This window comes from Nelumbo lutea, chromosome 1 (assembly GCF_056320005.1).
Source record: "Nelumbo lutea isolate HS-2025 chromosome 1, American lotus-T2T, whole genome shotgun sequence".
In the NCBI taxonomy this organism is placed as follows: Eukaryota; Viridiplantae; Streptophyta; class Magnoliopsida; order Proteales; family Nelumbonaceae; genus Nelumbo; species Nelumbo lutea.
The window spans coordinates 144,572,964-144,586,326 of record NC_142684.1 but is presented as its reverse complement, the minus strand read 5'-3'; the positions used below and the strand labels follow the sequence as shown (position 1 = coordinate 144,586,326).

The 13,363-nt window shown below is 36.2% G+C and overlaps 1 long non-coding RNA gene and 1 pseudogene across 2 annotated transcripts; one reads left to right on the top strand and one right to left on the bottom strand.

The window, feature by feature from the left end:
- Positions 1-4,704: 4,704 nt before the first annotated feature.
- On the bottom strand, positions 4,705-11,766 carry LOC148878117 (cysteine-rich receptor-like protein kinase 15; annotated as a pseudogene). The gene is made up of 7 exons (XR_016105104.1): positions 10,970-11,766; positions 6,727-6,853; positions 6,479-6,653; positions 6,150-6,360; positions 5,810-6,047; positions 5,120-5,270; positions 4,705-5,005 (listed from the first exon to the last, which is right to left on the bottom strand). The product of XR_016105104.1 is annotated as a cysteine-rich receptor-like protein kinase 15 (transcript).
- Positions 10,716-11,879, top strand: LOC148878116 (uncharacterized). The gene is made up of 2 exons (XR_016105105.1): positions 10,716-11,009; positions 11,421-11,879. It is a non-coding gene; the product is annotated as an uncharacterized LOC148878116 (long non-coding RNA).
- The last annotated feature ends 1,484 nt before the right edge of the window (positions 11,880-13,363 follow it).

Here is a 13,363-nt window from a genome sequence, read left to right as displayed (position 1 = left end):
TGATGACTTGTATTGATTTAATAAGACAATGCTTTATGTTGTTTTATTTTTAGGGCAACCTAACTGTTGATGCTTTGTGCTGATTTAATCAAACAAAATCAACATATAAGAAAGTGAAGCACAATGAACAGTAAGAGTGAATACCATACTGGTTTAGGAATCAAATTCACCAATTCTTTTCTATTGACTTCACCATTAAAAAAGCCTATAAAGACTAAAGATTTTAGGGAATTTTAGATTGTGCTCCACATCAGAATTCTGATTTTAAGTTTCAAATCAGATACCAATCTATCAACAAGGTCATGGTTTACTAACTACTTCCTTTCACATTTTCATCTAAATCTGCCCATATAATCCTCAAGATAATAATATTTCTTGCTCAAGAACAATTTAATAATAATTCTTGCTTAATAATCTTTGCATTTTTTGGTCACTGTAACTAAAATTCTCTTTGTACACAGAATCTGGTCTAAATGTGCTGATATAGTTTTACAGCAATAAATTACATTGCCCTCTTCAAACTAGAAGTCATGGACAGATAAGTAGTTCAGATCAATCCAAATGTGAACTGCTACTTAAAGATTTTATCTTGGTCTAGATGGTTGTCAGCCTCTAGTCTGAACATGTTGTTCATCAAGGTTGCTAGGCTTGCTAACTAGATCAGAGATTTACTTGTAAGAAGCAATCTCAGGAAGAAAGTTGTTTTCTGGGTCTCCTTGCCAGATCAGTCAACTTATGTTTTCTTTTTTTTTTTTTTTTTGATAATAAAAGAAAAGGCTTTATCAAAAATAAAAGAAGAGTTGAATACCATCCACAAGACCACCTCACTTGATACCCCCATCCCACCGGTTAAAGAATTACCCACGGACACTTCAATTTTCCCTTTTCATATAATAACTTCTAATAATCTAATTTTAATCTTTTGAAAATAAATATACCTAATTAACAATCGGTTCATGAAAGAAATTGGAAACTTGATGAACTAATTAAGTTGATGAGAGACAGGGCAATTAAAACATACCTGAGGTAACGAAGTTGCACACCTTTGGCGTCCGAGCTGAGCCAACGAAGCTGCACACCTTTACAACCCAAGCTAGTCCTTGCGTCAAAGATAAATGATTCTTTTCTTTTGGATGAGAGAAGTAAAGAGTAAGAGAGAGAGAGAGAAAGAGTGATATAAAGAATCAGAGAATTGAAATTCTTACCTGAAACAGTCGATGGATTCTTACAGCAGCACCCGAACTAGTTGATGATTTTAAGTTAAAGAAGAGAAGAGAAGAGAGTTTCAAAACTAATAAATAAATATTTATTACTTTATTATTTTTAAATATATTTATTATTTTATAATCAATTTATAGCCACCAATAACTAAAAAAAGTGATAACCAATGCAAGTGGATTTTTATTATGGTTTTTGAACCAATGTTCGAACCGTCGTTAATCTGAATGGTCAGACCGTTTGGACTAAAACCGTCTAGGTCACGGGTTCCGTTTTACCCCAAACCCGATCTTTTGTCAAAAATCGTTGAATTAGTCAACGAACCATTGATCAAGATGGTTTGACCGTTGAACCGTTCTCCAGGTCGAATGGTTTGCGGTTTATTAAATAAGAGCCAGATTTGAATGAAAAGAGAAATCTATCGAAACTCAAATCTGAGATCTACTGGAGAGAGAGAGATCAGTTGAGGGAGATCTTAGATCTGAGATCTAGAAGACTAAGATCTGGAAGACTAAGATCTGGAAGAGAAGGCTAAGAGATCTATGAGAGAGATCTGGAAGAGAAGGCTAAGATCGAGTCTAGAAGATCTGAGAAAGAAAGATCTGAGATTGAGAGAAATTTCAGATCTAACATTGCCGCTGCTGTAGTTCGCCGTCATTGTCGACGCTGCAATCGACCTCCTCCTCCTTCTTCTTCTTCTTCTTCTTCTTCTTATCTCTTCTCTCTCTTCTAAACTCTCTCAGCCATTGGCAGTCTCTCATTCTCAAACAGTGAAACCCTTTTTCTCTTCTATTTATATGCATCTTACCCTAATATTCCAATATAATGGGTAAGATGACGTATCACCATTTATCATATTTAAACCGTTTGAACTATTTGACCCGGACGGTCGAACCGCTAAACCAGAAATTTTCTGAGTCAATTTTTAAAACCTTGTTTTGAACTGTCATAGTACGACCTAGATGGTCGGACCGCTTGGTTGAGGAATTGTCCAAGCAACTAGTTCCACTTTACCCCAAAACCTAGTCCATGGACAAAAGCTGTTGAACCAATTAATGACTCATTGACCTAGGTGATCAAACCGTTGGCCCATTTGACCCGTTCAAAGATTTTAGCCTTTTTTAATATTTTGATTATTTTTGAATATTTTTGTCAAAATGGATTGTTCGTTCGAACCGAATGGTTGAACCATTGAACCGAAAACAGGTGGCTAGAACGGTTTCAGTTCTAGGTCATTTTTTAAAACATTAATTTTTATCAAAATTCACCAAGGGTTTTGATTGGTCAAAGCCTTTTCAATATCATATCTTTTGGGCAATATGAATTTTTTCATAATTATAAATAGCTTTAATTTTAGTCATTAGCTTGATGGCTATAACCACGAATAAATAGAATCCGTAGCTATAATTATAAATAATTTATACCCATAGGTACAGAGATCTTTAGCCACCAACAAAATGACCATAGTTATTTTATGATTTTCCAACATATAGTTATGAATACCTAAAAATTGTGGCTATAAGTGTTTTTTAGCCATGGACTATTAACTTTTAGCCACGAACAAACTGTCCCTAGCTAAAGTTTATTTTCTAGCTACGGACATGAGATCTTCTAGCTACGGTTTTTATGACCGTAGCTACAGTTCGGTAGCTATTGCACAACTTTTTATTCTTTATAAAATTTGAACAGATTCCGCAATTAGCTTGTTACTTTTAGTGAATTGAATTGGGTTGGTCTAAAGGAGTTTATTCAAATATATTAATGGATTCGTTGGCTTTGCAAGTCACATAGACATGCTAGCAGAGTGGTTTATAAGCAGTTTTTCATTAACTTTGTAGTTTGTATCGAATAATGGGCCTAGACAATTTGTTGGAGATCTGCTACTTCTTATAAGCTTTGTTATTTTTGCATTTGCAATTTTTGTTTTGAAGTCTTTCACGATTCTTCAAATCAGAATTCATGGACATGATATTTATACACACCTTAGTACATCAGCTGTGTGCCTTAAAGGAAATTCACCTCCAAACACAGAAAGCCTCTGGCTTGTGGTAACATCCCACAAAACACACATTTGGAACATACTGACATGAAGATACATAACCCTTTTGCCCGCTTAACATCATTAATATTGGTAAATTCCCATCCTTGTCAACTGAAGAGTTCAAATTGAAGGTTGAAGCTTGAAGGTTGAAGATAGAGCAGGCATTGTCAACACTACCACATGCAATAGATTGATCATTTGGAGAAATTGCACATGGTAGCTTAATAGCATGAGCTTTCTGGCTTCTAAGAGCATTCCACACAATTAACCTCCAATTCATGTGATGCAATGACAATTCAATTCTTTTCAGGAGTCCAGCCCAATAAATAAACTTGTCAGATCTCTTAGAAAAATTATTAATTTGATTTGAGACCAATTAGTATATTAATGTTACTACAAATATCTAAATGACATATTTGGCTGCAGTCGATAGTTTCTGACGTCCAAACAAAGAAAAAAAAAAATTAAAGCAAAAGATGTAGTTGCAGCAGTTACAGAGCCTCTCCACCTCTGTTCACTATTGGCTGAAAACCATCAGCGGTGGGTGAGGTGACGATGATGACCAACTGAAACGGGCCCTGAAGCACTGGTTGAGCTATTTTTGGAGAAACCATAATGTTTAACTTTCTGAGGTGGGTTCTATATGGACAGCCTCTTAGATATGGTGAAAAATCTAGAGATCCCAAATCAAATAGACGGTCAGCCATTTTCTGGATTGTCTACGGACCATCTGCTTCAACGAAAACCCATGCTTTTGGCTTTCGAGTGTCATTTTGGTCTCTCAGGGTCTCCTGTAATTTGGGGGTGATGTGCCTCTTGTGGTCTGGGTTAGCTTACCCAGAAATTAGTCTTACTATCAAATGGAGAATCTGTCATGGCATGAAGGAACACGGGAAAAGGGGAGGAAAGATGAAAAATTCAAAGTATATAAAAAGTTAAGTGATTTCATAAGTTAAAGAAAAGGGTAATTTGGGTATTTAAAAAATTTAAAACAGTTGGACAATAATCTTTTTCAAAGTTAATTGATGGAATGCTAATGGAAGAGGTCTTTGTCTAACTGCTAAAGTTCAGAGGGGTCTTTGTTGCAAAAAAAATATAAGGGTCTTTGCCAGACCCCATAATACAAGGGGGTATTTATAATTTATCCAATATTTTCTTAAATTCAACCAATGTCCTTTTCGGTTTACCCATGGCCCTTTTACCTCCTTTCAACGAAAGCTTGGACTACAAAATATGCCCAGCAAATGGCAAAGAAATTTTCGGAGATTCCAAAATTATTATAGATTGCATCAATGGAAAGTTGGAACTATAGTGGAGAATTATAAATTTCATTGCAGAATGTCAAAATATCACAAAAACGATGGAGATTAATTACTGTAGGTCATATCAGAATCGATAGATAACGATTTAGGGTGTTGCTTTGGGAGTTCGAAATATCTCAACTTTCAACGTGGTGAAACATCAGAAATAGTGGCCATATTGACAGAACAAATGATTTGGTTGAAGAATGAGTGTTGACAAGGCAAATGCTGGTTTTGTAGGTTGAGGAAGAGGTACGGATTCATTTGTTAACATAAGAATTACAGATGACATGGTGGGCCTATCAGCTGCATCTTCTTGAACACACAAAAGCCCAATGTGGATGCATCTCATCACCTCTGTCTTCCACCTTGTATTTGTTGTATCCATTAACATTACTGCGTCTGCAAATTCCAAGCATTTCCCCTCAATCCATAGTCTCCATGCCTGCCATTTCACATTTTTTTTTCCATCGATTGTCAATAATTAGATTGTTGATGATGATGTCCATCTATATTTTCATGTACTACAATTAAAAATTAAGCAAGTAAAGAGACTTACGAAAGCAAGAAGGGTTTGCGCATGCTCTGTACGGTAGAAGCCACTGTTTCTTTTCCCACTTATAATCTCAAGCAATATAACACCAAAGCTGAAAACATCCGATTTCACCGAAAATAACCCCTCCATTGCATACTCAGGAGCCATGTATCCACTGTTTATCATTTATTGGAAGTTTCAAAAGCAGATATGAGTAATTGAAATTAGAGATGGTTGTGAGAGTATCAAATATCAACCTCAGTCGTAAAAGAAGAAAAGTAATAACTTGAAAATATGACCAATCTCCCCAGTTTGGTCGATTCTCAGTGTACCTTTCATTCATTTATCTACATGGACTGCAGTGGTCACTGGTCAGGGTGTTCCTTGGAATTAAAAAATTAAGAAATTTGGGTTGCCACCCCAAATATTTGTTCGATTTAACTGCTGGCTTTTATGAGTGGGATTTGGGCTCAGACCTTACTCTCCCACCTTCCAGAGTCCAAACCAACCCACCAAATGTGATTGTTCATTTCTGATTTTCTGTTAAATGGACGGGTGGGCTCTGCTTTGTGGGTTAGGGTTGTGTTGTCAGACCACAAAATGAAAATGGGACAAAATATAGAAATGGGGATGGGTCTGCTTGAAGTCTCTTTCAATTCATGCATCTGAGGAAAAATAAATCATCGAGTAATGAAAAATATTGTACAAACTTACTATGTCCCAACAACTCTTCTAGTATTAGCTGCGTTTTGATTTTCACAAAAGATCCTGGCCATCCCAAAGTCTGAGATCTTTGCGGTCATGTCGTGGTCCAACAATACATTGCTAGGCTTGAGATCTCTGTGAATGATTTTGAGTCGAGAGTCTTCATGAAGGTAAAGAAGACCCCGTGCAATCCCACCAATGATACTAAAGTATGTTCGCCAGTCAAGTTGGGAGCGTCGTATTGGATCTGAAATTAAGAAAATGCTTTCAAGTTTATTGTTTTATGTAGTAGTGGTAAAGGTAAACTAATTAATGAGAAAAACAAAGCAAAGGATGAAAGGGAACACACCAAAGATAAAGGAATCAAGGCTAATGTTAGGCATGAAGTCATAAACCAGTAGTTTCTCATCTCCCTGGATGCCACAACCCAAAAGCCTTACAAGATTCCTATGTTGAAGTTTTGCGATTAGTATTATCTCATTCCTGAATTCTTCTACACCTTGCCATGATTTTCTCGATAGCCTTTTTACAGCTACTTCTTTTCCATTTGGTAATATGCCCTGAAACATTGAAATTCTTTCTTAATTGAAGGGAAAAAAAATAAAAATAGAAAGAAGCGGAGATCATCAAGGGTAGTAGTACTGTTAAAAGTGTTCAGCACTTTAAATGTGTTATTACCTTGTACACAGTGCCAAACCCACCTTGTCCAAGCTTATTCGAATCTGAAAAGTTGTCTGTAGCTACTTTTATAGCATCAAAATCCATTAGGGGCAGTTCTGAAGAGTTCATTTGATTTCCATCTTGTATATTTTTTTCTGGGAAATCAGGAGTTCCAAATGGAATATTTTGGACCCTTTGCTCATCTGCAGAATAGGTGACTATGTAATTGCTAGTAATGTTGAATTTTTCTCGTAATATTTACCTACTTACTTCTTGGCGTTTCTCTTCTCTTCTTCTCCTGTAAGTAATAAGCATATAAGCAACCGAGAACTACCAGTACAAATATTGGTATACTGATAAATATAGCAATCATCCATGTCTTCCTTCCACTCCCTGCTCCCAACGAATTTAGGCATATCAATTGACATAAATCATATGCATTCACTATAATTCTATTTTGAATACAAAATTTAGTGAAAGATAAATGTTAGAAAGAAGTTCTACTGATCATATATAATTCAACATTACAGTTCAAGGCAGCATGTGCTAAGATTATTAAACCATCTATATATGCAACCTAATATGACTAAAGTTATAAGAATAAGAGGATTAAGCCAATAGTGGTGATCCAATGAGTGCATGCTTGTTGGGTACTGAAAGAGAATTTTATTGTTAGAACTTTGGTGACATTACAAGACTTGGTAAAATAGAAAGGCGAGAGCTGATAATTCTACAGGCTACAACTTACTCCATGAAGTTAGCTTTGCTTGTCAAACATCCAAGCAATCCCCAAGCAACCCAACTCACCTTTGTAAACCACCTTCAAGTATCTACATTTAGACTTCTAGGTAGTATGTCCATTAGTTACACTTTGTTACAATAGATAACAATTCCTTAAAGTTACCTCCTACATGTTTATCACTCATTGGATGGGGAAACAAGTTAATCTTTTTGTTATCTAAACTCTCTAACCAACATGTGATGGACTTGTATGGTATATCTACTAAACAGGTTTTATGCAACTCCTACTAAACAGTTTGCCATGGACATGTATGGTATATTAACTTGTTGCGGAAAACCCAGGAAAATATATCTCAAATTGAAACTAAAAGTAGAAATAAAGAGAAATAAGCGCAGAGAATACACACATATTTATGGGGTTTGGCTTATAACTTACATCTACGAGCGAAGGAGGAACAGAAATCCACTATGAAGTTGGCAATGGAGAAGAAATACAGAATTGTGCCCTCACAGAAAAAATCCTAAACCCCAAATACACCCAATGTCTCATTCGTCTCTCATAAGACAAGACCTTTGAAACAAGAGAGAAAACCCCTGAAAATACATAACTCTTTGTATTTGGTTCGGACCTATAAGATGAATATTGTTCGGGTCCATACCAGCGTGGGGGCTATGCCCCCCCGCACTCCTAATGGTGATTTGTGGTGGGCTATGAGCTTGGTCCTACGCATCTACTACAAACCATTATAAAAATTTGCCTTTAAATTTTTTCTCAAATTAATTCAAAATAAATTTATGAAGAAAGTCACCACAAAGAATTCAAGCCATAAATGTAACAAACCATATCATTTAATATTGCTGTGTGTTGTTTTAGTATCAGTCTGTACCGGTTAACTGTATGCAATTGCCACAAACCATTATAAACCAGTACTCAATGTACCAACTATCATGAGCTCATATTCAATATTATTACAAATTGTTATGAAGCTATGAACCCATATTCAACAGATACAAATTCATACTCATTGTCACAAAATGTCACAAATCTGTACTTAACTACAAACCGATACTCAAGGAGTACAAATTGTTACAAACTCATACTTGACCATCAAAAACCATACTCCACCATTATCAACACATACTCAACTGTTTCAAACTGACACGCAATTAATACAAATCATACTCAAATGTTAATTTTGTGCTGGTGGATCCCACTAAAACTAAATTTTATTTACACTATTGTTAAATATTTCTAAAAATACCCTTTAAGTTATATTATGATTTATGAGACCATTCTGCGCTTTTGACCTGCTTTTTCTAAAATCCTAACTCTTATATGTTCCTCTGAACTTTCTTGGAAGAAAGTTCATCTTGAGAATACCTTACTTCATAATACCGTATTGTGCTTTAGAATGGTTATTTTCATCATTTTGATATTGATTTCATTCTAGCAAACTGCTAGAATTTACAAATTCGAGAGGTGGGGTCGGGGGCAGGACTGCAACTTGGGTTGAGTTATCTACCAAAAAAATTGTCATCTACAAGTACAAAAAGACAAATGTTATCTACCAAAAAAAAATGCATTAATATTGGCAATACATTAATTTGAGTTGGATTGCACTTCCGTAATTTGAATTTCGATTGAAATTATTGGATCCTTAACTGGATTGGTTCATATCCAATTCAAATCCAAATCCAGCCCTACTTGAGTCACTATATTTAAGATGGTAAATTTCCCCACTAGTAAAAGAAAATATATTTTAAATGGGTTCCACCTTAATACCTGAAAAATTTGTAACCAATCAACTGGTATTAATTTGGGCAAAATACTTAAACCTCTCTTGAGGTTTATGCTAAATACTAATACCTCCCTTTTATTTTCAAAATAGACGAACACCTCCCCTGTTGGGTGATATCATACGACAAATACCTCCCTTCTGTTAGTTATTTGTTAAGAATTGGTTGACTGGTTGCATGTAAGCTCACGTGCATTTAAATTTTATTAAATTTTTTCAAAAACCCAATATTGTCCTTCTCAGAAGGAAGAAAAAAACAAAAATAATGGAGATGGAGGAAAAGAAGGCAGGAAGAGAAAGAAAGAGAGAGCATGCACCCATTATGTGGAGTCGTGATTTAGTACTTTTATGTTTATTTTATCCAGATTTGAGTTTCATAGAGAATGAGAATCTTTCCTGGATAAATGTTCAATTAAAATTTTACGGACACAAGTTTGTATTTGTATTCCAAATTGAGACTGGTGTTTTAATTTGTGATTGTTCTAAAATGATGAATTTGCTCCTGCTACAATGATTGACTTTGAAGTTAAGATTACAGGGTTTTAGAAATTAAACCATTAAGGCTCTTTTTGCTTTTCGGTAAGTTATTTGTCTAATAAATGCAATTATCTCGATAAATAAGGTAATGATTATTTTAATCATAAAAATTTTCAATTAATCAAATTTCTGTGCTACTTGCTAATTCTATATAATAAAAACTGAATATAACTTCCTTCTTTAATATAGGATACCGTTCTTCAAAGCGTTCAGGTGATGGACACCTATTCAATTGAAGGTTATCTTAAGGAAAAAATTGGAGGGTTATTATTTGAGACTCCCTTTCGCTTTCTCTTTTTCCCTTAAAACTTATCCTCAATTTTCAAAACCTATAAAGACCCTTTTGTCTTTTACGTAGGAATGAGAATAGGGCGGGACTAAAATTAACTCCATCCCCGTCCCCGATCCCTGTTGAAGATAAATTGTCCTCCATCCATGACCCCGACGAAGATGGGTTTTATGTAGGGACCTAAATCCCCGAAAATTTTTTAAATAATAGTATTTTTTGAAAAAAAAGTTTATTTAAAATAAATAAAAATATTAAATTATAAATAATATTTTAAATATATTTTGATATATAATATAAATAATATAATAATATATATTAAATATAAATAACATTTAATATATATATAATCGGGGTCGGGGTATGGCAGGGACATCAATCTCCACCCTCGGCCCCGATCGAAAATTCCTGTTAATCCCTGTCTCTGTCCTCACCCCACCAAAACAATCCCCATCCCCGATTTCACCGGGTCAGGAAAGTCAGGTCCCATGGGGATGGGAAAAATTGCCATCCCTACTTTCATGCCATACCTTTAAGAGATGAACAGTTTAGGGTTCATCTCTTCATCCAAATCCAAGTGGACTAGTGACATGAGTAAAGTTTTTTAGTCAATAACCGCCTATCAGGGTTAGGGGAGTTTTAACATTAGTTTTTTAGAGGCGTAAGCCAAATTCCACTCGACGATTTCAAATAAAATTTCTATATATACAATCAATCCTCCATAATCATATTTAATTTAATGTTGGTTACATGTGCATCAATAGTGTGTATTTGAAGTCAACAAAAGCGTGTATTGAAAGAACGAAAATTTTTCCAATTGGAACTGAGGACGACTTGGTAAGTAGTATTGCCAATTGCCCTGTTTTGCTTAACTGAAACAGAGAACACAAGAGAAGTCAGTTCTGCCTGTTGTGCATACTCAGAGAAGCAGAGCACAATATCGATTGTGATTTTCAACTTTTTTTACATACCCACGCAAAAGCAGTAGGATTTGAGCAAAACTCATATCTGGATTAAAGATCGACCAAGACAGAGAGACTTTTTGGCCCAGTTCTAAAACCATCACAAAACATTTAAATTTAGATTTTTCAACTCATTTCTATGTTTTGTTTGGAGTGGATTAGAGCAGGAGAGACGTGAAGTACTTACCGTTCGCAGTTGGGGAAGCACTTGAACCATTATAGAAGAGGTATGGTTCGTACCTCAAATTACAACTCGTGTCGAGAACCATTCCCCCAGTACGAGAAAGGGAACCTGTTTGAAATTCTCCTATTTCATTTCTTAGGCAATTTGCGCATTCGCCCCTATTTAGGTCCCTTGTGCACTGCATCAGACCATATATCTTCTCTGTATTTGAAACACTGGCCTCTCCGGTAGCGAACATAAGCTTACTATATGCTGTCTGGGTAATGAGGTTTCTCATCAAATTATCCCAGATAATAGGGTACCGATCTGGGTTCGTTACATTCTGCTCCCTTTCATTCCACTTGGGAAACTTTCCGGCATACACCATCGTAGAGAAGAATTTCCAGTAGGAGTAGCGTAGTAGACAAAACTCGTACCATATAATTGCTTCTTGCTTGTTTCGGCACTCTTGCAGGATCTCTTGACTTGCAGAATTGACGCAGTTCTGAAAAACATCAGCGGCGACATCGCCTCTGCAAAGTGCAAGCCCGTAGACTTGGTCGGAATTGGAGATTACGGAGGTGTTATAAAACCCACCTGAGGCCGAAGTGTTAGATGATAGAGAGATGAGAACAAGTTTGAGGTTAGCTGCGAAAGTGCTATTTGAAGTGTATACAGTAGTGTTTTCTGGGCAAAAGAAATCGAGGGGTTGTGCATCGTTGGGCCTACAGAGGAAGATTATGGTCATGGAGACAAGCGAAAAAGGCATAGCTGAAGGGGCATATCCGACTGTCTTCAGACTCCGGAGAGACATTTTTGACTACGCCGTAGAGATCGAATCTGATCGATACACGTTCAGAAAAAGAATATAGGCAATTCATTCAGTTGCTTGTCTGGCTTTGACTTTTCAATCTGAATCTTAATTTTTTACTCTAAGACTAGACTCTAGTTAGAAAATTTATCTGTGATTTATTAAAGATAATATAGTTATTTGGATCCATTATCCACGGTTCGAACCCGCATCTCTTAGTATTATCTTTGCGGGTTTAAGCTGGATACTTGGATAGGCCAAGCAGGGGTTGAAGATACAAAATGGGCCATCCCCGGATCCAGTCCTTTTCCATACACTACTTCCTGGTTTTCTTTAATCTTCATTTAAGCGTATTATAGAGACTCAAACTGCAATAAACAACTGCATCCCAAACCCAAGACACTAGCTGTGTTTTGCTGAAGTTGTAAAATATAAAGTCATGAATCCATAGAGAGTACGCGAATAAGGAAGTGGAGCATATTGGGGTTTGTTGGCGCCTTAGCGGGTCGGACCAATGTTTACCATACCAGCCCTACAACTCATGGAACGAGTTACGACTTACAAGGGCTGAGCATAAGGAAGAAAGAGGTGAAACACTGAAATGGGATGAAGTATTTATTAGTAAACCAATGAATCAAAGAGTGAACACGCTATAAGGTGTGGGCCACACATGCCCACTATACACGCCTGCTTTGTATCAGAGTTCAGAGATGGGCCCCCACCGGATTGATAGCGTTTGAATTTGATAGACGCTCATTGTTTCGTTGGTAGTTAAGTTTTACTCTCTATTTTATTACTTTGATATCCATTTGGATGGGGTCTAGGAAATTTCTCTCTTGGTGTAGGGGAGGGGATGGTTCAACGTAAACGCATTTGCTAAGTGACGACAATTTAAAATTGGTTGTCTATTTACCGAAAGTTACTCTAATCTTATTTTTAGGTCTTCTAAACAGTTGTTATATCATATGTCCACTAATTCAATAACTAATGTTGAGCATGTCACTGACATATGTCTTTATTAAGAGAATATGAAACCAAGGAAAAAGCCCTTATTGTTTCATTAATTCATTACTATGAGAATTATAAGAGGTTCAAAAACGTAGATTCAGAGAGAGAGAGAGGGGTTGTGAGCAAATATTATGATTAATGAACATTTCAGAACATCATTATTGGGTGAATAAAAGGGGAAATCTCTGATGAAGTAGAAGCCCACCTGGGGCATGGTGGATTGGACTATCTCTTAATGTAGCTTTATTAGATCCAATGGGCCAACGGCCAACCGACCCAAAGATGAATGTCTCATGCTCAGGGAACAGATTGCTTTGAGGTGATAGGCCCCCCCTTCACAAGTCCTCTGCTAGACTGCAGACTGCTACCGAGACAGAGAATTAAATTTGTATGGCGATGGAAGAAGCAACCGAGAATTGTCCATGTGTTTGGAAGGGTGGAAAAATCTCAAAAGCCCAAATGGGCTGCCGGTCAGTCATTTTTTGGGTTGTTCGTCACTGCTTCTTTAAATAGTTTATCTCAAAGCAGTTGAACCAGCTTAGCTGAATGGGCAATTAATAAACAACCAATGCCAAATTTTCTGAGTTTCTCTTAAACTT